General features: G+C 38.2%; 1 protein-coding gene across 2 annotated transcripts in view; it reads right to left on the reverse strand.

The window, feature by feature from the left end:
* Positions 1 to 27,306, reverse strand: part of PALS1 (protein associated with LIN7 1, MAGUK p55 family member) — a 56,060-nt gene extending 28,754 nt beyond the window's left edge. The window contains exon 1 of one of the 2 annotated variants that reach the window (XM_061463341.1): positions 27,282 to 27,306. The gene's annotated coding sequence lies outside the window, so the exon portion shown is untranslated. Of the gene's footprint in view, positions 1 to 4,110; positions 4,305 to 27,281 lie in introns of those variants that run through there. The other variant, XM_061463340.1, reaches the window with a different exon arrangement.

Consider the following 27,306-nt stretch of genomic DNA (forward strand, 5'->3'; position numbering starts at 1 on the left):
TAAAACTTTCAGTTAAGAGTCCAACTTGAACAGCTTTTCAAATAATAAAATCACAAAGTTAGCATTCAGACTGGCTTATATAAAGCACCATATCAAAATATGGTCTCAAATTCAGAGAGCAACAGATAGCAATTTAGCAAAATGATAGTCAGAAAGTTACATTTCCCTTTCTGTAAAGGCAACTTCTCTGTACAGAAATACCAGTCCCAATGAAGGAAGTCTCACTGGGTACAATAAAACTGCAAAGAGCACTAATTTAGCTGAGGGTGGAAGGTAAATCAAATTCTCACATCCACATTGTACTGGCCACAGCTTGCCTGAGGACCTGAACCTTCTGAAAGTTACATTCATCTTTTTTCAACTCTGACAAGCTGAAAGAAAACTCACATTCCTCAGTCCATAGGGTACAACTAACAGGTGTCAAAACAATTTTGAGGGGATGAATATCCATTTACTCAGCACTAAAGAAGTCAAACACACTACCTGAGGATACACGAGTAAAACCAGCTTTAAAGATACCACTGTAATACTCAATCATGTGTAAGCTAAGTACTGTCTCACTCACTAATGAAGAATCTACACATCAGAAAATGAAGCTGATAGCCAGTATTTACTAACTGACCGAAAATATTTAAGGTAGGATTAGCTACATTTCCTCCATCAAATTTAAAAATACTAGCTACCTAAGACAAAGAGTCAGAAAAAGGGCACAAGAAAAACTCATGTATCTGTATATAGGATGAGAAAGGTTTAAATCTCTTTAGCTGTAAGTACTATAGGCCAGAGAAACAAAAATATGGTCTGAGGTAAACATTAGTAACAGGCAACCATTAGTAATATTGCTTACATTTTCAGTATAAGTTCCATGCAAGATTCAAAGAGCATAAGATTTCTTGGAACAGAGTAACCAAGACATTTAAGTAGGCTATAACAGTAGCTGCTCACTTTCAGTATTTAAGATCTAAATCAGTTAAGAAACAAACAAAAGTTACAGAAAACATAGAGCTGTCCTGCAGTCACACTTTAACAACAATATTCAGAAAACTGTCATCAAAATTCAAGAGTTTTAGGAAAATTTTAAATAGAAAATATTTTGACATCGCAGAAAGTTAGGTTTCTCTGAAGCAGTCAATAAACAGTACAGGCAAAGTAATCACACTCAGATAATACAAAAGATAATACAAAATACCACTTATCAGGCAGCCTAAAATTTGACATTACTAAAATACCAAACCAAATCCACAAAAATCTGCTCCTCACCCCCCATCCCCATCCCTGATATAACTAGTTGGTAATCCATAAAAGTATAGGCATGCTGCAAGTCTGGAATGCTGGAACAACTCTCTTTGATTAAAGATCTTCTGATAATGGTTGACCCCTTCCAAACCTAACTCCACTGCTCTTTCTGCTGTCTCAAGTCTGCTTCAGACATCACAAATCCTCATCTCCAGCAGTCTTGGAAAACTGCTACTGCCCAATGCAATACACATCATTCATCATATTGACCCCTAATCATGTCAGGCTTCTAACACTCTTTAACCACTCCAAATACACTAAACAAAGCACATACACCCGAAGCTCTGTCAAAGAATAAATATACACAAACACAATCATCTTGGTGTGTGAGAGATGCCAGTACAAGATACATACTGACAGGGAGAGAAACAGAAGTGCTGTAAGGTGGTTTAAGTTTTTACTTGCTTCCTGTGGACTGTGGCTGGTGTGCATAGCAATCCTAATTGCTTTAGCAACTAAATTTTGTACAGTAAAATTAAATTTGTTTTGCTTCAGCCACTTCCAAAGAGCAAAAATGACATTTTCTGGAGGCTGAGGCATTGTTGTACATTTCGATGTTGTTTAAAATTCTTTCAGTGCTGGAAGTATGATTAGTCTTGATAGTTTCCTTTTTAAAATTCATTAAAACTGCAAATTCTGAATGACTGCAAGGGAGTTCAGTGCTCACCTGCAGTTGAATTTCATTAGTTTTGGCATGGTTGAGAGCATAAAAACCCAATCTACATCTGTAATTATATTACAAACACAAGAAATATGTATTTAAGATCAGCTGCAGTGCAAAGGATTTATGATCATCTGAAAGCCATATAGTATGATAGACATGGTATATTAAAAAATTCATTAAAACACCTGGAAGAATTCTAGGTTGCTGAAGTGAATTAAAAATTAGATTAAAATCACTTACAAGATGGCTCCTGATATCTGAATTACTAACAAGATATGAGCATGTAATTATGCTACAGAACAATACTACGTATTATTAATGGCTCACATAATGGTGGGTTTTCTGGTGATTTTACTCAGTGTTTCAGATTTCTAAGCAAGCAAGACCCAAGTCATAAAAACTGCAAAATAAAACACTTTAGTAATTCCCAAAATGGGAGCTCAATATAGGAAAAAAATTCTCACATCTTTCCCTGCATCATCTCTCAAGCATCATTTGTTTCTTCAACAGCATTTCAGTGAACCTGCAAGACTGAGAGACTTAGAAGACAATTGCAGAAAGGAAAACACAACACAAACCATGTTGCACAACATAAAATTCACCACTACCTGATGAAAGTTAAAGACTGGAATTTATGGTAGAAAATACTTCACAGGTATTTCCTATGGAGCTTAAGAGTACATGAAATGCCTGGTACAGACTGAAGCAGTCTGACTTCTTTCAAAAGCAAGTAAAAGTTACAAAATCTATGACTACTTGATACAAAAAACTGTGTAATAAAAAAGAGAATTCTATTTACACTAGTTTTGCAACACATTCAAGACTGACTTCTGGTATGGTTGATTTGGTTTTTTTAGTCTGCAATATTTCACATGATTTCCTCTAGTTAGATGTTCTAGCACAGTCTTGGTATCAGAAGAGAACTCTTCCTCTAATATCCAGCTGACTCTTATTTCTAGTAATTTCAAACCAGAGGTCATTATAAAATCTGTCAAGCACAGTAACTCAGTTCATATGTATTTCAAAGGGCTTTCAGACATGCCAAGAGGTTTTAACATTCCATGCTCACTTAAATGTGCAAGATATGTGCATAAGCAGCAAAACGGCTAAACCCTCAAAAGTAAAGTAATTTTCATTGTTAGCACTTTCTAAGTTACACCTGCACCAGAGCAGTAACAATGTTAACTTGCAACATTAAAGCACACAGAAATTGATGAAAAATTCAGATGCTAAGGTTAGATTCCAGCTTTATAAATTGTATAAACAAACTGCTCAAATGGCAAACCTGGGAAACTGTAAGTACTTCTTTGAATCTCATCAGTATTGCACTCAAGAACATTTAATTTATGACACATTTAATTTTATTAGGCTTGCCTATCTGTTGATGCAGTGGCAACAATCAAGAAAGTCAGAGTGTAGACTGGCCAGTTCTTGAGCTATCAACTCCCAAAGAGTTATCACTGTTACCTACAGAACTGATATGAACAAAGTGTTCCCCATGAGAAACATGAACCAATAAAAGTACATCATGTCAACCAACAGCCACATCACTTGGACTTCTCAATCAACTTCACCTTTGCAGTGAAAAATATGCAAGATACCTTTGCAATTTCTGAGCACAAATTATATGAAATTATAACACGCAATTTCATTGTATATTTGCACAACAAACAAGAGGGTGGATTTTAACCTGTTTCACTGCAGAAGCATAAATTCCTTTCTAAGGTAAATCCAAAGGCTGTTTTATATTCAGTGTAATAGGACAGATTATTCCTGTTTCAGTCACTTGTAACTTTTAGCCACATCAGACTACCAGATATATTTCTAAAAGAGCTCATGTTAAACCACCCAGTGAGACAGACAATGGAGTTTAGATACACAACTCTTGCTGCTTCAAAATTAGAAGCAGAAATGCAAGACTTCTGTTTGTTATCGCTAATCAAAGCTTCATTGCCAAATGTCCAAACTTGCAGCCAGTTGTCATCTGGCCATGGGAGGTAATGTTTATGCCCCTCCAGTTTTTCTGGTGCCAGGGCTCCCCTGTGCAGCAGCTGCACCTCCATTTGCAGGGTTAGCCCTGCATTCCCTTGCTGGCCCCAGAGCACTGGAGGTTCCCATGGCCACAGCTCTGCCAGCTCCACAGGACTTACATCATCCGCCAACCATGCAGTGCTGCTCCTCGGCTCGCTCTGCTGCTTCTCCCCAGGTTTTGAGACTGGCACTCTGTCTTCCAGCCCTGTTAGAAAGCGAGACAATTACTCGAATCCAGAGGATCAAAAAAACCTTTTGTGAGTTCTATCAAGCTTGGTCAGCAGATGGCTAAAATCTCTCAACACACGGCAACAGCGAGGCCAAGAAAATCTCTGACATTCAGCACTTCCACTGGTCTATTTACAGTAGTCAATAGAAAAAAAAAAAAAATAAATCACAGCCTAAATGATTCAGGTGAGTGAAATCAGTTGAAAAGCTATGTTGGATACATCACAATAGATTACTTCTGGTAATATATTTTAGCTCTTTTAGGTCTAAAGAAATTAACGCCCCTTAGAATAAGCATGATTAAAGCTTTAAGGAACTAAACAGGCTGATTTTTAGAAAAAGGAACACTTAAATCTTACTTAAATTCTTACCAATCTCTGTGAAAAACACATGCTGCATGCTCTACTAGCAGCAATCTTCCTTGATTAGTATCTCAGTAGTGAGCTCCTTTAACTAGTAAAAACGATAGCACAGGTCAAGCAGAACCACTGCACAAGAAGCTTTCTTTAGTCCTAACAAATCTGACTTTCCACTGCAGTATGTAAATGCTTTTTTCTCGGTTACACAAATAGTTAAAATGCTTCCAAAGTTAATCAAGATTGAAAAAAAACTGTTGAAAACACTAAAGATAAAAATCTTTCTTACATGCCACAATTCCCTTAGTTTAAAATACAAACTACCACTTAAACATCATTACTGCTTTTTACACCTAATGAAAAGTCATTCCATTCCTGCTTTTCAGACCTAATGAAAAATAGACACAAGGGGGAATTACGTTTCAGCTGAGGTGACTACAGATGTACTGCAGAGAGAGAATGACAGAAACAAATCAAAACAGGCTTTCAAGAAGCTTACTGCTGAAAATCACATCTACATAGAAAAAACTAAGACTTTTGCCAAGGTCCTTTAAGCATGCTTTTAAATTCAATAACGTAGTATTTAGCTTCTGTTTATATTTTGCCATTTGTATCATCAGCAAAGCTCTAATGTAGTTTAACACCTTTTAACACTTTGAGCAACTCCTCGTGCACACAAGACCCGAATTCTGCTTTCTGTGAGGAGCACAGCAGAGGGCAGTGCTCTCTACACCAACCCGTGAAAACCTGGGTTGGGGGAATAAAAAAAACCCAAAACGCTCGGTTTCAAAAAGTAGCTCACAGAAAGGATCGCCACTGCAGCTCATTAACTAGTCTGACACCCACAGTACCCCAAACCACCACCCAGATTTATTATTATTACCCTGGCATCCCACTATGGCTCACATTAATAGACTACAACTATGCATACATCTGAACACTCAGCTCTGATCAAGTCTTTAGCACCAACAATCCCTGTCAGAAGAAATATTCTGAATATGAGTGGATAATAGGGATGTCTATGGGCTGCAATGAAAAGATTAGAGTGAAAAAAAGAAAGAATTATCTTAATTTAGCAGTTATTCCGAATGCTCAGAAACCTTACAGCGTAACAAATGAAGACTAAAGAGATTCCTGGAATTCCAAGGATTGTTAACAGATCTCACAGAGCAGCCAGAAGCATGATAACAAGACAGTAATTTCTTATCACCTATTCACAGACAGTTAAGACTTCAGATTTCATTGTCTTAAAAGTAAACATGTCTATCCTTGTTTGAAACAGTGGTCATATTCACTATGAAATTGAAAATACGCTATTTCAGTTCTCTTGTAAGGTTCCCTCACCCCCTTCAAATTGGATCCTTTTTGGCTTGGCCTCTTGCATCCTGTTCTCATGTTAATCCCCGTACTTTTTTAGCCTGTTATTTTTTATGTCAATGCTTGTCACTGCTTCACTATGTAAACCATATTATTAATAGCAAAAATTTGTGATTATTAATATGTAAATACCACTTTCACTTCAGAAAGGTGACTGAAGCAAAATTATATTAATAATCCCAAATTAAACTGAAGATATGATGTTCCAAAATTTACATCTCATCTGACCTTTAAACACAAAATAGCATTAGCTTAGTCCTGTACAACAAGCTGTTAAGCCGTATTTGCAGTATCCTGGGGAAGGAGAAATTTCTTCCTTACTTACATTTTAATATTCCAATACCTGCTGAAACACATTTAGAAATACCTTCTAAAGAAAAAGGGAGGAAGAGAGGTAGTCTTCACAAATTTCATCCAAAAATGCTGGAACATTCCTTATCTATTTCCACAATCTTCAGAGAGGTTAGACGTAGGGACTAAGACAGTCTTTCAAATTTATATGACTGAGCTATCAGCTTTGCAAGTTCAAAAAGCAAAGTCTCACAACATCATGTAACAAAGATACATGTGCCAGCCTTTTTCTGTAGCCTTCTTCCATGGGCTTTCTTTCAACTCTTTTTTGCAATATTATCTGAATGGGTGACAAAGTAATTTTTATTATTATTGTCCTTAACAATTTAACCTGATTAGCTCCATCACTATATTACTTGTAGGTAGAGGGGGGACAGGAGGAGGGTAAGGATCTTCTGACATTTTTTTGGACCACAAAAATGAGTTGAGACTTCTGAAGACTGAAATTCTGAAAAACAGAATACAAACCACAATACTGCATGATTGATAATCTCTGCCCTTCACAGAACTCAGTCACTTACAGAACAAGCTCAGAACAACCACATTTCATTTGAGCTCTTCTCTATAGTTATTCAGGAGGGGGGTAGGGTGAGAGGGAGGGGGGAACAATAAACCCAAACTATTTTAGATACTTATGTCTCTGACATCACAAGTTTCTCATTCCTAAACTCATCTGAGATTGTGGTGATTGTTCTGTACCAGCCATGAAGTCAGTGTATGTCAATTTTTTCTACAACACCCATTTCAAGATTACTACTATGGTGAGATGTCCTGTTAAAAAAAGGACAGAAACCTTTACAGTATCGAAGAAAGAAACCATCCTCAACCAGGATAAATGCAATGTACAGCTAAGGCAAATACATCCCTAAAGAAGTAACTGGTGACTGAGTTTGCTGAGAAGAATTATACTAAAGTGAATTCATGTCCATGAAATCTGCTGGAATGTTTCTCGCTCCTAAGAAATAGAAGACAAGTAGCAATGTCAGAACTCAAGTTTGCAGACTGAAAGAACAGATCAGATTTTGCAAAATGTTCTAGTTTCTTTACAGTGTGTCAGCCATGTCACTTAGTATTTGCAGAACATTTCAGTAATTTCTTAAGGGAAATCACACAATTTATATGCTCGTGCACAGCTCACTTCGTAACTACTAGTGCAAAACAGCTGACCAGGCTTTCCCGTGTGCCCTACTTTTGGATTCTTCCAAACAGAGATCCCATAGTTCATAAATGTATGACAAGAACCAGAAAAGGAGACTGACTGTCAGTATGATTCCTTGGACTGTTAATGGGACTAGTTTGCTGCTGGCAAAAACTGCAGTCTCATAACTCTCTCTTGGCTGTTCCCTTACCCTCTCCACTTTGGGATTGTACAGGCAATACCTCCTCTGATAGCTACTAAACTTGTCAAATCTATCTGTTATTGAGTCACCTTAATTTAGCAAGATTACAGAATGTTACAAAATACTTTTGGTTGTTTGGCTTTGGTCAAAGTGGCATGCTGAACCAGCTCACAGTATCTGAAAGTCAAGAGCATTGGCACAAGGGGCAGGAACAAGTGGTTGAGACCTCAAGGTAAAGAGGTGAGAACGGAGACAAGTAGAAACATGCCTCCAGCAGGAGAGAGTCAACTTAAATGGAAATTTACCTCATGAAACCATATTCTGTGAATTCACCCACTTTCTCTCACCCCTCAAAAATAAAAATAATAATAATTAAAAAAAAAACCTCAATAGCTACTGGTTTTGAAAGAGCTTTTAATCCTAAAAAAACCCCAAAACAAACCCCATAAAAAAAGCCCTAACCCAAGGAAACCATACCACAAAAAAAGCAACCACACACCTACAACCACTTGCACCTCTTCCTGAGGATATAAATAGGACAGTTAAAATCACAGAATCATAGAACAGTTAGGGCTGGAAAGGACCTTTAGATCATCTAGTTACAATCCCCCTGCCATGGACAAGGACACCTCACACTAAACCCAAAAGCTCTGTCCAACCTAGCCTTGAACACCACCAAGGAGAGAGCATTCACAACTTCCACAGGCAACCCATTCCAGTACCTCACCACCCTCACAGTAAAGAACTTCCTCCTTGTATCTAATCTAAACTTCCCCTGTTTAAGTTTGAACCCGTTACTCCTTGTTCTATCACTACAGTCCCTAATGAAGAGACCTTCCCCAGCATCCTTATAGGCCCCCTGCAGATACTGGAAGGCTGCTATGAGGTCTCCACACAGCCTCCTCTTCTCCAGGCTGAACAGCCCCAACTTTCTCAGGCTGTCATCATACCAGAGGTGCTCCAGTCCCCCCATCAGCCTTGTGGCCCTCCTCTGGACTTGTTCCAACAGTTCCATGTCCTTTTCATGTTGAGGACACCAGAACTGCACATAATACTCCAGGTGAGGTCTCACAAAAGCTGAGTAGAAAGGGGCAGGATCACCTCCTTTGACCTGCTGGTCATGCTTCTTGATGCGGCCCAGGATATGGTTGGCTTTCTGGGCTGCAAGCGCACACTGAACCTGGCTCATGTTCATTTTCTCATCGACCAGCACCCCCAAGTCCTTCTCCACAGGGCTGCTCTGAATCTCTTCTCTGCCCAGTCTGCTGTGCCTGGGATTGCTCCGACCCAGGTGTAGGACCTGGGTCGGAGCAATCTCTTTGAGAAAAAAAACCCCACCTTTTTTTCCTCAAAAGGCATAACCTGAGACACTATGGGTGTAAAGGACCACAAAATGTGCGTGTATCTTATTTCCTCTGAAATAAAAATGGTAAATCGAACACCCATGTCTTGAGAGCATTAAAGGAGATCCTACTGAAAAGTCTGAACATCTCTGCACATTCATGACTTGAAGATACTCAAGCAGCAGTCTCAATCTGTTATCTCTGCAAATAGTATAAATATACTGCATGAGAATCCATGTTTTTTTCTTTTTTCGGTGGTGTTTTTTTTTTTGTGGTTTTTGTTTTTTGTTGTGTTTTTGGTTTTTTTTTTTACACCATGGACAGCAGTAACAGATAAATCTTAATTTTCTGAATATTTACAGCAGAAGGCGTAAAATGGTACATTTACTTACCAAACGCTAATGGAAATAAAAGTACTACTATCTCAGCCATACATATAACTATACAATGGAATTCACATATGAGTAACCACTTGGTCAAAATCACCCTTACTTTATAGCTTCATAAAATTTATCATAATGATCTGTTAAACTTGTGGGAACAATGCCAACCACGACCGAGAACCTGATGGTGATTCCTTGATCATACTATAAATAAAGACTGCTGAGCAAACTTATACCATCTAGTAACTTAAAACACAGGTCATGATGAAAACCTGTAGAAAAATACTTCATGCAAAGTATTACCAAAATTTCACTATAGGATGCGAAAATTAGATTGCTTTGTGAGTAACCTACACTACTAGACTTCATAATAAAAATGCGTAAGGAAGCTTCACAAAGGGTATAAAGACATAACATTAGAAACCTTGTGTGCCTTATAAAAACAGTGTCTCTTGCCTATTAAATAGAATTGGACTCTTGGGCGTGCTGTTAGCAATCAGTTACACAAATTAAGATAAAACCCTGACAGGGACATACTTCTTTCTGCAAAGTGAACTCAAGAACATAAGCACTGTGGCTGTAGAGCTCTTTCAGCTTTTTCACAGTTCAACTCTTTTGTCAAATCAAAGAAAGTACATTCAGTCTGGAGACCCTGTTAAAACAAGTGTTCTCTTTATTAAGAAAACATTAGAAAACTCTGATAAAAATCACAGGAATTTAAGACTCCCTTCTATGTGAAGAAAGACAAACCTTTTTCATATGTAGTGGTGCAATAATCCTGTCCATAAAATCCTATCATCACTTGAACTGTTGAACTAAGATACTAAACATCACTGTACAAGTCAGGGAAAAAAACACTGGTAAGCTAAGTGATGCAAGTCCCTCCACAGAACTCTCAAATCATACTATGAAACAAAGATTTAATGTCTAGAAAGGTGGGATTCAGCAGAAACCTCTCTTTGCCTAAGATCATTAAGTGAATCTTCTAGTAAAATGAACTAACACAGCATCTGAAGTATTTCCTCTCAATTCTTAAACTAATCAAGCTGATGATGACTCTTCAAACAGTAGTGTTAAAAACTTTGTTTAAAACCAACCTTTTCTTTCTTTGGTAGCATCTTTAAATCCTTCCCTCCCCTAAATTTCAAAGTTGGAAGCTGAATACTTAATTTTTGCTTTATTAAAAAAAAATAAATCTCAATCATCATTAATATTCTGTGCCAGTGAAGTGGATAAACAGTGAAAAGCATATTAACCTCTACTTTACACTTTGCTTAACTAGTATATAATTACTCTTTCAATAACCTACAACAACAACAAAAAAACCCACACAAACCACCCCAAACACCAACTCCAACACAAATTTTGCTCCATCACTAGAATCTTCTAAAGTGTCTGACAACTAAAATTAGTTCCATAAACTCATTACTACCACCCACTGCAATACAGAAAATTGGTTAACAGCAAGAGAAACTGGAAATCACAATACAGGAACAGCCAGTCTTCCTAGTTTTCCGTATACATTCAAAATTTACTAATTTGTCCCACTTTACCTTTTATAACACCTGAAACAAGTTTCTCAACAGAAAACCAGAAAAGAGGCAAAATATTTGGACATCACTTCTACCGGAAATGAATGTGCATAAAAGTTAAGTTAAATCAAATTCTAACCAATGCAAGATAATGAAACTTCTCTAAAACAAACCTTTCCTCCTGGGGCTGATGTCAGATCTCAGCAATGCAGGTATTTCGTAATGGGGAAAGAGGAAGAGTGGTAGAACACCTTCAACTGATGAATGCAGTATATCTTTGAATTTTAACACTAAGTGAAGTACACTGATTAGGTATTACACAAAAGGGCACTAAATACTAAAAATACATTCAAAAAAAGTTATTGAACAATACTTAGACTCATTCACACATCCAACCCCTTAAAAAATACCTAAAGAGTAAGTTCTATGTGCCAGTGATGCAAATTATGTTTATATGCATTACAAAAACATAAGTGATAGAACTCTGTAAAGAAAATATCACAACACTTTCTTGCCCAAATATTCAGAACTCGGTCATCAGGTACTTCTGAGCCAGAAAGAGAGAAACTGTCCCAAAATAATTCTGAAGACAAACTATAAACAGCATAATTTCTAGCCACTTTAGGTAGCAGTGTCTTCACTAATCATTGTTTAGTTTCACTACAAAGAACCATAATATTGACTCCTTTGGAACAAACTTACTAGAAATTTGAGCTTCATAGGAACACACTGATGCCACCCAACTGAACACAAACAGCTATGAAATTGAAAACCCTAGAGCCAAATTTCCCATCATTAAGCTTATCTAAGAATGTAAGCTGCATATTTGGCAGTTCTGCTTTGGGTTAAAGAATAAAGCCTTCAGTAAATTAGTTTTTAACAAGTTTTACTTTACTAATCTTTTGAATAAAAAAGAACCATAATACTTTGGGCACAAGGTACTCTTTCTTAAATTCACATTTACATAACTATAAAAATACGACCTTCTGAGTTGAAGTATTACTTTGTAAATCCTTCAGCAAAATAATAATACTGGTTGCTGCCCCCTTATGCTGAAACCACAGACAGGCATTTTCTTCTAGAGCTAAGTAAACTAACAAGTTTTACCTACAAGACTGTATTGGTAACACTCCATGATACTGAAGCATTCCAGAAAACAGTGTTACAATTATGAAGTTATCCCAAACTAAAGTGATAACTGAACTGTGTTACTGGCATTCACCAGCAATGACATGACAGCTTGAAATATCCTCAGTGCTTCTGCCCTAAAACTGGCAGCCTTGCCCTAGTGCAAAACCAGGTGTCAAGACTTCAGTTGCTGCTCCACAGACCACCACCACAAGCTGTGTACAGTAGAACGCTAGTGAGAATGGATCTTTGTTTTCCCTGAGAAATGCCACAGAAGAGAATGAGAATGTAGAGGACAAAAAGAGGGAGGAATAAAAGGGGAGAGTCTAAAACCAAATAATATGGAGAGACACTCAATTTGAGAAACTGGAGTAATTTTTTCATTCAAACAAAAATCAAAAGAATAGCAAAGTCAAATTACTCTAAATTTCCTGCTTGAATAAAAAGCAGAATTCAGTGTCAAAGGGCGTGACTAAGATGACAGAAAAGACAGCAAGACCACTAACTGGATATGGGGCTTGGTGCCAACATAAGCACTTCCATACGCTGCTTGGGAAGCTGCTGCTGTCTGTATATGAAGTTTTTCATATCAAAGAGGTCAGCAAAAATGGTAACAGCAGAGTGAAAACTGTGGTCCACTGGAAGAAATAAACTCAATTTCCTGTGTGATGGGGTGGAAGTAGAGAAAGTGTATTTTCTCTGATTCAGGTATAGGAAATGTGGTGAAAATTAAACTGAAATGGTTACATACCTAGAAAATAAACCAATCTAGTCTGGTACATCTACCTTGTAAGCAACAGGAAATGGCAGCAAATTTTGCAGACAAAACTCTGAATATCACTTTGAGGCACCAAAGCCATACCAGCAGCAGAACACACATCTTCACTGCAGTCACCCCAAACCAGTCAAGTTTATACAAGGGGTTTCAGTTGCCAAGCTTCATCCAGACCATAGCCACACACATCCCTAGGATCTCACAAGCAGCAAGAACTCCAGTTACTGTATGCCCAAGTCTGGTCACCGCAAAGATTGAAAATACTTGGCCCTTCTCTTGCCTGGCAATTTGAGAAGATCTGACCAGCTGAAACAGAAAACTAGTTTTCCTAAACGTACTTTCTCAAGATTTCGCAGCAGCAAATTCTCACAATGCATTATAGCAGCACAGCTAAAAAACTTCAGGATGAAACAATCCACACCACACACACCTCAAAACACACATATATCCGTGTTTTGAAACAATTGTGAATTACAGCCTCTACTTCTTGCTACTAGCTTTCCCACTTGAGCTTAGGATAAGATTCTGCAAGATGGAGACATCCTTTATTCTAAATCCCTTTCCTCACTTATTTTACTGTGGGTTTGGCATGACTAGAGCCTTCCACGAGCCACCTTAGTGAAATAAAATGGCAGAAAAACCCAGGAGAAAGATGCCTCCCATTCTCAATAGTGAAAAGCTCTAATGTGAGGTTATCTGCACATACAACAGTAGCCTCTTTCCATCACCAAAACAATTATATTTTTTTATCAGTTACAGACTTTTAAAAGCAAAATTGTTACCAACTGTTATTGGGTATAGAAGAGACACTTTATACCTAAAAAAAAACCCCAAAAAACAAAAAACGAAACAAACCAGACAAAATGTGCACAAGAAAATTCCACGTGCTCACGTATTTAAGTGAAAGAACAAGTAAGATCCAAACCTACCCCAGAACAGTACTGTGTGATCAGTAACAAGATCAGAGAAGTACCCAAAGGCAACGGAGAAAGAGAGGCATACCTGCCCTGCATATCAGATAAAATCCAAGGTGGCAGTGATGCTATATGCTTTCTCAATTTCGGAACTTTACAAACATGGAGTAGGATTTTTGGGTCCCACTTACAAATGCAAGCTTCCAGCTCTGACAAAAATAAGAATTACAAAATCAATTAGAATGCAATCCAGTAATATTACCCAGTGCAAACAAAACTACTATTTAAGCAGTATTATCTTGATGTCTTCCTAAATCACTGCAGGGTCTAAAGATCAGCAGCATCAATGAGAAACACAACAAAGTCTACACATGAAAAAGAGAAACGCACAAAAGGACATACAGTTAAGGAACAGCCTACACAAGTTAAATAATGCATTATTAATTATAGAAACAACAGGACTAGTCAACAAAGATTAGAGAAAAAATTGGTTTGCTTACAAAAATAAACAGCTTACAAAAGTCATTAAGATTTTACGGAGGACAGTCCACAAAAGGATCCAAATAGCTGCATAAACTGAAAAAGACATCCAAATACAAGGATATCATTTTAGTCAACCCATCACACAGCTATAGCAGCTAAACAGTATTGTTAGGACAGTGTTGCAGGCTCCCTCCATCCCTCAGCTCAAGGGGAGGAGTGTCAGGATCTCAAAATGTCTCAACAATTTTTTTCAACCAGTAATTTTTCACCACCGGACTGAGTGAAGATAATTATGAAACCTGACATGACTGTAGGTCAATTATAAAGTCTCCTAGCACAATTTTTAAAGTACCTCTCAGTATAATGCCTGAAACAAAATACATTTTAAATCTGTAATAAAAATACTTTAGTCAATATTTCCAGTGAGCTAGAAGAGACTGGGAAACTCTGCATAACAACAAAGCCCACAGCTATGAGTTCAGAAGACTAAAATGAAGTGACACTCAAGTCCCAAGGTCCGGCACAACTGGCAGTGGCTTGAAATTAATAAACCACGCTGAATTTAATTTCTGTGCCATGCTAACCAGACTACCCAAGTTCTTGACCACTTATTAGCTCAGGCACACGCATTTTAACCACAAATAAAGCGAATGTGGCTCTCGGACAATAGCTTGCCCCCTCCCTGATACTCCAGTGCATCCCATCCCACAGTACGGCTCTGCAGTGTGCTGGCCAGGTGACAGGCTAGTGTCTGGGCACCAACTTTAAACTCCTTTACTCACTTGAACACACAACTGTTGTTCTTACAGATACTGCATAGGCTCATTATGAAGCCATTTAATATAGTCCTTCAGGCAAATTTGAATAGACTGAAAATACTATTAACACAGAATTTTAACTGACAATTGAAATATTACACACTGCACCAGTAAAATCAGTTCTGGTAATACTTCAATTTTGTCATAGTAAGAAAGTTCAAAAAGTAAAGCAGATGCTGCAGTCCTGTATTTTCCATTTATCAGATGTACAAAAGCAAGTCTGTGGTTTAGGAGTTCCTCTAAGACTAGAGATCAAGAGCAGGTAGCAGACATACGAAGCAGTATTAGATTTCTAAAAAGCCCAAAAGCTTAGCCCAACTTCTACCCAGCAGGTACACTGTGAACAGCGCTGGTACCTTACTTGAAAGCAGCTCCTCAGACAACTGTACAGAGGTGTTTCATTAGCAGCTCCACACATTACTTCCTTTTCCACCACCCCTCTGAGCACTCGTTACATGCACTCTGTGATGGTAGGAAAAAACCCCAAGGTTCCAAGATTATGCTTTCTAATTCTGCAGATTGAGAACATAGGTTCTGGCCTCCTGAACAAGCGCTGCAATACTGTTCACATGCCAATTACTCAGAGCAATCAAGTGGCAATTCTGGTCATTGTGTTCAATCTTAAGTGCCAAATCAACCAACTGTGTTAATAAGGTAAATCAAAGCAAGTTTATCTGATTTTCTGGGAGTCTTGACAAGAATTTCTAAATTTTTAGCTGATGGTAAAAAGTAATGATACTTGGGAAACAAACAAATTCTGGGATGTAGGTTATCTATTGTCCATTATTTCTGTTTTGTCACTGCAGACTGAATTATTACAATGCAATTTAGGTCAGGTTATACCTTAAATCCATTTTAAGATAATCCACGTAGTAGCCATTAGTGATTGTAAGTGGAAACAACAGATTAATCATACAGGAACCCTAATACTTCCAGTAATGCATTCAATTTTCTAAGTCAAGTCTACAATCTTTGCTTTAAAGCTTCAGAAATTTACAACTTCTGAAATCAAAGCAACCATTTTATCCTTCTGACATACCTGTTTACCAGAGACACTCTGTTAAAGTAAAACAGTTTTATCCCAGTCAATTTAAGGAAAGCATTTGGGAGGAGCTGTAATTCTCTCTGGTCGTCAAAGACTGCAAATAATCTTGGCAATGCAGGCATAGAATTTTGTTTCAGCACTATCAAGGCTACAATGCCTGCAATAAAATTTATTTTTGCAAAGCCAAAATAATACAGCAAAACCAGGAAGGTTTATGTATGCCACAGTCAAGACTTCATTCAACACTCCCGAAGTTTTGGAACTTGAACCAAAAGTTTCACACGCCCTTTTCCAACTGATCAATCTGTTGGAATATACTTGTATGTCTGGGATGTATCTTCAACCTGAGCTCAGCATCCGCATTCATAACCTTTTTGTTCTTGATGAATTCTACAATTATGAAGAGATCAAACTAATTCCAGCTATACAGTCAACATTCACAGATTAAAAAAATATGCTGAGTTCCAAGGGGGGGGGGGGGGGTAGGATAATTAAAAAAACAAAAAACCAAACCCCCCCAAAAAACAACAACAAAAAAATCACCTAACAAATTCTGTATTGAAATCAGAACCTATTATTTCAGGTCAATGGGATTTGTGAGTATTTTCATACTCCACAAACTCAAATAATTCTAAGTATGTGCCTATACTCTACTAAGACCAGTTCTGGAATTCTGAATACAAACAAGGGGTATTTATTACCGAACTTTCAATTTTAACAAGCTAAAACCATGAACATACTTCTCATGCTTTCTTATTCCTCTAAACTTGAAGCACGCATCCTAATAGCTCCCACGCACAATACTTCAGTCTTATTTTGAGCAATAGGTCTTACCATTTTTTAACAATGTCCGTATTTTACTTTTGGTTCTGCACAGCCTGTGGTTGTGTATATTAAAACTGATGCAGTGCATTTCTGGATGGCTCTACACTGCAAGTCTGGAAACCAAAGCCAGTGAAAATTTTATCTGCTAAATAAATTTTTTTCAGAAATATAAGATTTTACTAATACAATGATATATGAATCCTTGATACCTGCAGTGGTGTAATTCTCAACAATAATATGCTTGATTGTTTATAGGCTTCTCAAAGAACAACTCTGAAGTTAGACATGGAGTTTGTTGCAAAGAGATCATAAAATAAGGCAAATTATTATTTCTCCTCATGTTACTCATCTCAAATAAGGCTGCATAGGAAGCCGAGTTGAAAAGACAGCAAGTTTAAACTAAAGATGTTAATAAACAAGCTCTAGCAAATCTTGTTGTAGCAGATTAAGTTACTATCCTCAGCTGTAGACTATTCTCCCATCAGAAGTCACTGATCCCAAAAGCAGAGTTGGCAGAAGGGAGCATGTGCTGACACCTCAGTCACTTCAATATTAAGACCAGCACCTTAATTTGGGTCAGATATTGCACTATGAACTGTAAAGACAGGAGTAAGCACCTATGAACTATAGCGGAGGAGTTAAGCAGGGAAAGGTTAAAACCAGACATCACCAAATTTGGCAAGATTTCCCAGAGCTGTTATGAAAATGTAAATTTCTTCTAAAGTAGACGAATCAGATGTTCCACTTGTCACAAATCCACCCAAAAATACAAAACTCTTGCCAAATGTTTCAGAAGCACAATATGAACTGTTAAAACAATTAGAAATTAAGGCACTCATTAGCCACCTTAGGTGTCTTAAAGGCTGAATACTCAATTTCAAATCAGCTTTAACAAATCAAAAACTGAAGTTTTGCATGGAATTTTAATCATCACATGAAGTTGCAACTACAGGAGTTACAAGGAGCACTAACGCACGTAATACCAAGAGAACAGCGTTAAATATCTAAGATTTGACAAGAGTGTGCACTTAAGAGGGAACATAAACTAGCCTACATTTACTACTCAGCCACTTAGGTATGCAGCTAAAGTCATGAAATATTTGTGTAGAAAAGACTTCAAAAATATTGACAGGAGGAAAACCTGTATGAAGTTCTCACCAACAGAAGTCAGAAACTGGCTTAGGTATCAAAGTATATATAAATTCAAACCTGCAACTCAAGCTGTTGAATTAAGAACCCCAAATATGCAAGTATTTAATAGCTGATGAGTACAAAAGTGGTATTTCAGATTGTGTACAACCTATTAAGAAAAGTTCTTGAAATCTGTACCATGCAGTTATCACCCTAATACCTTTCTTTAGGATTAAACACATACAATGCTTTATATAGGGTTTATAAATTATGAACCACTACTGATCAGCCATGGAAATCACAGTGAAGGGTTCAAAAACCTTGTACGTAATAAGCAGGCCTAACTGGTCACTTCTGCAGATTGCCTCCTTCCACTCACCTTTATCTGATATTTTTAGCTTCCAAGATTCCTCTGCTTCTCCGAACATCATACAAATTCCAAGGTCAGCATCATGCAGATACATTTATAAGAGGGCCCTACACAGCTGTGCGCATTGTCCACTGACCAAAACTACACTGTTAACACAGAATCCCAAATGAGTCAAATATGACATTTTTGTAGACAGGAGCTCACAGTTATTGCATTATTATATTGCTGATCTGTTTTGATAATCTCTTGAGATTTTACAGCTCTTCAGTTCCCCCCTTTTTTAAAAAAAAACCAACCTTCAAAAACCCCGCGCTTGTTACATGCTTGTAGCCCAGTGCAACACAGTATCTGACCAAATAGGCTACCACATTTTTACAGAACAAATTTCAGGAAGGTGTATAAAACACGGTTTCTGACTGTTTAGGATAACATAGAAATACCCTAAGGAGTCAGACCAATGATCCATCAAGCCCAGAACTCTTCCATCTGGCAGTGGCAACCACAAATGCTGTTCAGGGATAACTTATGCACCCAGAAGTTTGACTGTTGAAGGACATCAAATGGTACAACCCTATTCAATTATGAACCATTAAATCTATCTGTCAATGGATCAGCTGCCTGCAAATCTGTATAACCCCTTGTTTGAAGATGCCAATATTGGTTGCCTCCAGAAACTCCTAAGGCAACAAGAGCCAGTAGTTCACCACCCAGAATGTGAAGAAACAGTTTCTTTTATCTGCTTCAAACCTATCATTTGAATCAACTGCATAGTGCATTTGTAAAATCCACTGCCTTGATGGGTTCCCCCCCCCAAAATTTCCATCATACCAGCTTCCAACTGAAAGGTTCCAGTCTTGCCAGTCTCTTCTTGAAAGGTTCCATCCCTCTATTTTTTGTGCCCCCCCCCCCCATTTTTTTTTTTGTGTGTTCTGCTGTTTACTCCCTTTAAATGCAGAGACCTGAACTGTAAACAGTAATGAAGATCAGCATGGTTTTGCATAGCTGCAATATGATGTCTCCTGTCTTCTGATGCATTTAGCATTTTGTTGGCTTTCTGGGTGACACACTACATAAGGCAAAGCAAACAGACACTATGGTTAAAGATAAGTTTCTCAACAGTTCTACAGAAACTGAGAGTCTGGTCCAATTTTACTACACGTCACAGACCCAACACACATTTGCTAAAAATTATTTCTTGAGCTCCTGGCAGTGAACTACTCTGTTTTGCACAGTACTAGATAACAGTTATCATTATGTACCATAAAAAGCAATATTCCTACTTAACTTCACTCTTATTACAGAAAAACTTGGCACTGAAATAGAAGGAGTAACTTTGAGTATATCAAAGTTGTCAAGAGAACACAAGCACCAGAAGATCTGAAGAGCCAGGATGGTAGTGCAACATGAAAGAAATGCTAAGTATAGGCACTGTTATACAGGTCAATCCAACCTTAAGACACAAGGCAGTAACATAATGGGAAGAGAAAGCAAAAGGTTGTAAGACAACAGAATAGGAATGGTTTGATCCAGCACACAGAACCTTTGTTTCCTTCCCGATATTGTCCATCTTTCCTATCTAGAGAGACTGGAGGCTAAGAAAGACCTTCATGCTTGAAGGTCTGCAGAAGGAAAGGATGCAAGAAAATGAGCAACAGAAAAGTTATCAAACAAAAACCAGGAAAATTAAACCCGGAAAGATCAAAGGAAAACCAATACATCATGACTGTTCAAAACTGATCATATGACTACTTCCTAATAGCAGTAAGCTTACTAGTCTAAACAAGACACTGATAGCAAAAGAGGAATGTTTAACCTAAAAATTACTTCATAAGCAACAAGTCAAAATAACTGCTGCTTCAAAAGTTCATGTAATTAGATGCAGAGTTCTCTTTTTCAGTCAAGAAGAAACAGCTCTTCTCTGCACCTCATTCTGACCTCTCCTTCCCTGAAAATTGGCAAAAGCTTGAAGAAAGTAATGACATACAAAATACATAAAAATAACTGGTCTTTAACGGCTTTTAGCCTCTTCTGTTATCTTAAAACCATCCTCAGGATTTTTTTCTTTTGGGAGGAAAGACAAGTGACATTTACTTTTTGGATTCTTGGCTTTCCTTGGGATGCACTTTAAGTCTTTAATCTTTACATTTCGCTTGATGAGCCAGCGAAGAAAAAAAATTTAAGTAGGCTAAAAAGTAGAAAAAGTGTCTATCCTACTGCAGAATCCTCAGGTTGCCACATTCCTTCTCTTTCAAAAGAAGCCAAGTAACTTGCCTCTTCAGAGTTGTAGCTAGCCCTCATTACACCGGCTTGAAGAAGGATAATTTGTCAGGAAGCCATAGGTAACAAAGTCTTGAGAGGATTGTAACCCAACTAGATAAATATTCTATGAACAGGCAATAATCAAACTGATAATTCAATGGAAGAAGTCTGCAAATCTAGTAACAATGCTCCAACTGATTTTTAGTGCTATTTATACTCTCAAAAAAATAAAGATGTGAAACAGACAAAATCAAAAGCAGTACTGCTGGGCTCATAAGTCATTTAGTCAGTCAGCCCAACAAGACAATGCTGAGCTGATCAGCTTTTATCTCACTTTAAGACACTGTGTTAATTCCTCCCTGTAAGTAATTAGGTTACTAATTTAGAACACATCATTATTGGAAAAAAAAAGAAAAAAGGTAAGAGCTTGCATTATGTTTGTTTTAATTATCTTACAATAACAATTACCACCTTTAAAGACATATATCCAGCTCCATTTCAATGCACTTTTCTCCTGCATCTGACAACTTCTAATACCTTTCAAACAAAATGTAAATGCTACTGCATAGCAGCACTAAGCAATTCCATCACCACTTGATCCTACAGGAACCGATTCTGCAGAAAGCACGTGATGTCTGCTAATGCTATATTCTCCCATTAACCCAGGACCAAGTTTATCTGCTGACATCATATGCCCTTTCAGATATCAGGAAGAGATTTGCTCTCTGAAAACAAGGATATACATACCTAAGAAATATAATCAATATAACACAAGCCAATACAATCCAAAGCCTCACCTGTTTGAAATCTCAATGCTTAACCTGAAAGCATGAGTTTTACCTTCAGAGGTGAGAACATTAGAAAATAGGTCATATCAGAGGAATTAGCAACATGTACTCTTAGCTAGTACATGCAAGTAATTTCTATGGTGCACAATGCAACTTATCTGTATCACAGTTTTTCTACAAAAGCAACTTGAATTTTCTTGGCCAAGGTGCACTGCATTAATCCATGATTAAGCAATCCCAAATTTCACTAGCAGTAACTGACAAATCAATGCCAATTTGATAAAATGAGACAAACAAGATGACAACAAGTTCTCAACCATGACACTGCAGGAACACTGCATGATCCAATATTAGCTTTATGCACAGTGGTACTACATGATAAAGAAAAAGTTGTCATGATATTTTTGCTGTGCTGAAGAATTTAACCTAGTATTGCAACCACCACACAGAATAACATTCTTTCCTCCTTAGATTTCTCCCCTGCCACACTAAAACCAGCTGCTAAAGAAGTTATTAATACAGAAGTCATTACCGAAGCATATTACCTTCATTGACCTTAATGATGAATATCATTCCAGTTAAAGAAACACTTAGATTTGCAAGGCCAGGCTGGACAGAGCCATGGGTGGCATGGTTTAGTGTGAGGTGTCCCTGCTCATGGCAGGGGGGTTGGAACTAGATGATCTTAAGGTCCTTCCCAACCCTACCTATTCCACGATTCTACATTTGAATATTCATTTGAGAGCCGACTTTGCTCTCCCTGCCACCCAAACCAAGATCAAGATTTGCCTCCAGGGAAATGGAGAGGCGATGGGAAACATCAAAAGTGAAGTAATTTCTCTCAAGTCTTTTTACTAAGACAACATACCAGTTACATATGACCTGCCTTCAGCCTTGAACACAGTGAACTTTTAGAGTACCAGGATTCTTTCGTAAACACCTCATTAAACACAAGTCACTCTATGCCATCACACTGCTAACAACAGCTTACACATACATCACTGTAAATCTTCTACCTATACTGTCGAAATGAGAAGTGACTCTTTTAGGCACCAATATATATTGTTCTCCTCTGATCTCACAGAACACCACTAGTACCTAAATGAATACTTTTCCAGCCCCTTCTTCCTGACTTTAAAAATACATGCTTATCCTTGGAAACAGACTTGGAATGCATACAGTCACCTCCTAGCACCGCTACCAGGTCAAAGAGCAGCTGCTGAGGTTGCACTGGCACTTCCTGGTTATCAAAGGTTTTTAGTTTTGCTAATTCAGCTTTGTAGAGAGCTTGAAAATACAACTTCTCACCATGGAAATACGAAAATTCACACTAAGTACTCAGATAATGGCTGGTGCACATACACAGATATGTGCTTTAGATGCTAACATACTATTGAGTTTCTTTACAAAAGGAGTACTTGACTGTCCTATCACTTACCAGAAATCTAAACTACTCCCCATCCCCAACCAAAAAAGAAAACCAAAACCCAAACACATTTGAGAGTCTTCTGAATCATCTGTTATGGCCAAATAACCAAGTATGACCTTCCAACAGTTTCCCCACATGACGAATACAAGTCAAGAATGAAACTTCAGGTTTGGTTTCTATCTTATTTTTCTTAAGAAAAATCTTTTTTTACAGAATTTGTATCTATTATATCATCTATTGTTGAGTTAGAACTTTTCAGGAAATACGGAGTTTATTTTCTATGCTGATATAGTATATGCAGCCAATTCAGATACGGTTTAAGACTAGCAACCATGAGCTTCACTGTCGCATGTATCAACTGTTAAGCCTTTTCTCTAATTCTAGGAAAGGCATTTAAAAAATGAGATATACTAGAGGCAAACCCAAGTATTAAGAATGTTAACATTAAATCACATAAACTATTTCTTACTCATTATTTTTCTTTATAAGATAATTATGTCCAACCAGAACAAAGACCTGTTGCAACAGGCAAATCACTTTAAGGAAACACAAGGTACTGAGGTGATCTTTATATAAAAGGTAATAACTACAGGTATGTTGAAATATTTATATCTAATTATTTGGCATCTTATAAGAAAGCAGAATTAGATCCACAAGCACTCTAAACACCATGCCACCTACTAGACTCCACAACTCATAGAGATAAGCAACCAAGCTTCACTCTACAACGAAAAGGGTACATATTACTGGTGCTGTTCAAGTATCTTATACTTAACATGAAGAGGAATTGCCCAAGTCAGCCAAGAATAAACATAAAGAGAATGTTCAGAGATTTAGGTCTACAGAATTTCACACCATGCTAGGGGAAGGGGGGGTGGGGGGAATTAAATATCTTTCATCTACTCTTTTAATACTTGCCTTTAACAAGGAGACCTGGGTTCATATCACAAATTAGTACTCAATCATGCTTCTTTCCAGCCAGCCCCTGGGATACATACCCCACTCACTTCATTCCTAAGGGAATACTGCTCCTCAGGAATAAAACTGACTGGTGTCTGGAAGCACCTCACACCTAAACACCCATGGCCTGGCAGTTCAGGCACTCCCTTTGGGAACTGACAGATGGGGGGGGGGGTGGGTGTCAAATTCCCCCAAAGAGTAGAAGGATTTGAACCCAAATCTCAACATACTGGGTAGGTACTCAAACCGCTTATCCATCTGTAAAGAAATGCAACATCACATCCTTTTTTTCTAGGATACAAAAAAACCCCAACATTATGCAAGATTTCTGTGTTTCCTGCTTTACAGTATAGAAGCATTCCTTACACAATTGTGCTAATGGTACCTCTGCTTGCTTTCTAATTTTCTAATTTAACTGATGCAAGCTTTGAGAGTTATGGCATTTTTTTCTTCCCACACAGCTATGTATTCGTATGCAATTAGACAGCCTTGCAGTATAAACCAAGTCTTTACTAATATGCATACACAATTTATCAGCTCTATTAAAAACAAAACCCAAATAAAAAAGCCACAAACAAACAAAAAGAAAACAACACACAAACCACAAAAACCCAAAGCTTCCTTTAAAATAGCCTGGTACATAAACTAGTCGTAATTTCCTCTTCTTGCTCAGAGCTCTCCTTCACACTTTAGTATGAGTTACACTTAAAATATTTTGTCATATAACCACACTGGAAGTGCAGGAAGGAGGATGTGTCCATAAAATGCGTTTTTTGCCAGAACAGTTGTACTGAAGAAAACTCCAGAGTAGATAACTATAGTAGAAAAAAAATCATTTTGTCAACATGCCTGATTTTAAACCACAGTATAAACTGTTTCCACTGACTGAGTTTTCTATCACAGACACTGCAGCAAACCTTTTCAAACAAACGCCTCTGTGCCCATTAATAAAAACAATAGAGCAGTATTTAATTTATATTTACAAGAAGTCTTGAGGTTTTCTGATGACCAAAGCAGTAATTAACGTTCCAAATACCGTAATGTCAAGCCACTCTGCAGCACTACCTGTCACACTACAGAAGTGCTTAAAAAAAAAAAATCTAGCTGCTAGAACATTTAAGAATTTTAACATGACATATTAATACAAATCCAAATCCTGTTACCTAAGAAGTAGAGACTGCCTGAAATAGCCTTCAGCATTCTAAAACCCCAACACTGTAAAAGAAGGGCACTTAAAAGTGCAAACTGGAGAAAAATAAAATTGGTAGCTGAAACAGGTAGTTACAACAGTTAGCATCTGAAGCTAAGATCCAGTCTTTGAGACAGAATCTGCATGTAAAAATGCCACAGGATTTTTAAGACCCCACAACTTCAAACTGTAGCAAGAGATTTTAATTAAAACCCAGCAAACGGAAACGTTATGAAAATATAATTATTTACATGGGAAAATATGTGGATGCATATGAAGTTCAGACTACGTTAAGTTCTCTGCATCCATAACCCTCGGTATGAAGGCAACCCTATACATCATATTTTTATAGCTTCTACATCACATATTGCTATGGTAATGAAACGTGCCTGATGCCCCTCAGTGGGTAGCTCCTGTAGATTCCTAAGGTAGCTAAATCAGTCTAGTAAAGAAACATCTTGATTTACATTTCTAAGTAAGTTCTGATATTTTGAAAAGAAACTTAATAAAAGTTAAGTAAATTCATAATCTTTAATATCGCCTTATTCTACATAGCAAAAGCTACCACCCACTGCTATTCCATATATTGCAAGGCAAGATGACATACACTGGAAATATATAAAATCAGAAAGAGCTACTTTGAAAAGTGTTAAGTGATCATGTATTAACATTTAACTCTGTATTATTAATGGTTAATTAAATGTAAAATTCTAGCACGCTGGTTCACAACATCCTACAATATATTTGATGCCTTATTAAACCACCTACAATACTAACCATTGGTTAAGCTTTTAGTATGTGAAATACTGAATTTGTTTGGACCACAATATGTTGAAAAACAGTTCACATGTGTATAAACCAGCCAGACTCTAAAGTGACGTCTAGATTTGCAATAACAGCTCTAAGATTAAGAAAAAAGATGTACTACATGTGAAAACTCAGAGGACAGAATAAAACCAAGACTGTAGGGTTGTATGCCTAATTAAATACAATACAGAATTCTCCTGGTTTTGACAAATTCAGGGAAAACACTTCAATCCTCCAAGAAGACAAAAAAGTCCCTTTAAAGATAGGAATCTGTGCACTGAAGCAGCAGACACTTAGGAAAAGACCACCACCAGTCTCGAGAAGTCTGACTGTAGTCGCTGATCGTCACTTACCTAAAATACAAGTATTTTTTCCTAGTAAGTGAGCTGTGGAACTAGTTTATGACCAAATAATTCCATTACAGAGGCTTTAAGAATTACCTTTTAAAAGAAAAAAGCCTCACAGCAGTGGTTTATATTTACCCCTTTAAATATATCTCGTTCTTTTTTAGGGATCTGTCCCACGTGAGACATTTAAGAACATTATTACTTTAGACAGATTTTTTTAAATATGTTTTCCTAAAAGGCCAAGTACAAGTTAATTTAATTTTCTTGTGCAGTCCATCTCACTAGGCTCAAAGTCACGGCGCACTTTGTTTCTTGCCTGCAGAGCCTCTATCACAACACGGCTACAGCGCCTGTCCCTCAGCCAGGGAAGCACCACCACCCGCAAATACCGCCAGCACAGGCTTTCTGAAAGCGAAGCCGTGCCAAGCCAGGGCATACATTAACCACTGCAGACTATAAAATACACTGGAAGTTGCTCCTATCCAGCCTACTCTAACTGAACCCTGCAACGCTTCATAAATCAACACGAAGCCATCTCTTTACAGTGGCACCATTTCCAAACACAGAACTACCAAAAGGTCTGAACTTCAGCCGCAAGTTTCTCCCCTCATTAAGCCATAAACACACACCCCTACAACCACGCAGGGAAAGCACACAGCCAAACACAAGAGGGTTTTCTTACAACTCCGGGCCTAGGTTTACCGCGCCCGCCCGGGGGGCGCCCCGCGGGAGGGCGGCGGCGGGACTGGGTCTCAGGAGGCCGCCCAGGCCACCACATTCACCCCCACGCTCCCGCAGCGGTACCGGCTCCGGGCGCCCAGCGGCGCAGGCACCTGTAGCCGCAGCAGCCAGGGCCACCCCTCCCGGTCGGAGCACAGCCCGGGACACTGCCCGAGCGGCGGGGGACGACAAGGTACCCCGAAAACCGTCGAGCTCTGGCCCGGCCACACCGGCCCGCTCAGACACGGCCCGGCCGGACCCCCAGGCCTTTGCGGGCGCCGTGGCAGTGGGGCAGGCTTCCCGATAAGCCGAAACTGGCGGCTCCGCATCTGGACCTGTTGCTCGCACGCCGGACGCGAGAACGCGGACTGCGCTCACTGTCCTTCTCTCACCGTCGCTAACACGCTCCAGCTCAGC

This window comes from Pezoporus flaviventris, unplaced genomic scaffold, assembly GCF_033815535.1.
Source record: "Pezoporus flaviventris isolate CSIRO_AGI_PZ_B2104156 unplaced genomic scaffold, CSIRO_AGI_Pfla_v1 ptg000036l, whole genome shotgun sequence".
NCBI classification, from domain to species: Eukaryota; Metazoa; Chordata; class Aves; order Psittaciformes; family Psittacidae; genus Pezoporus; species Pezoporus flaviventris.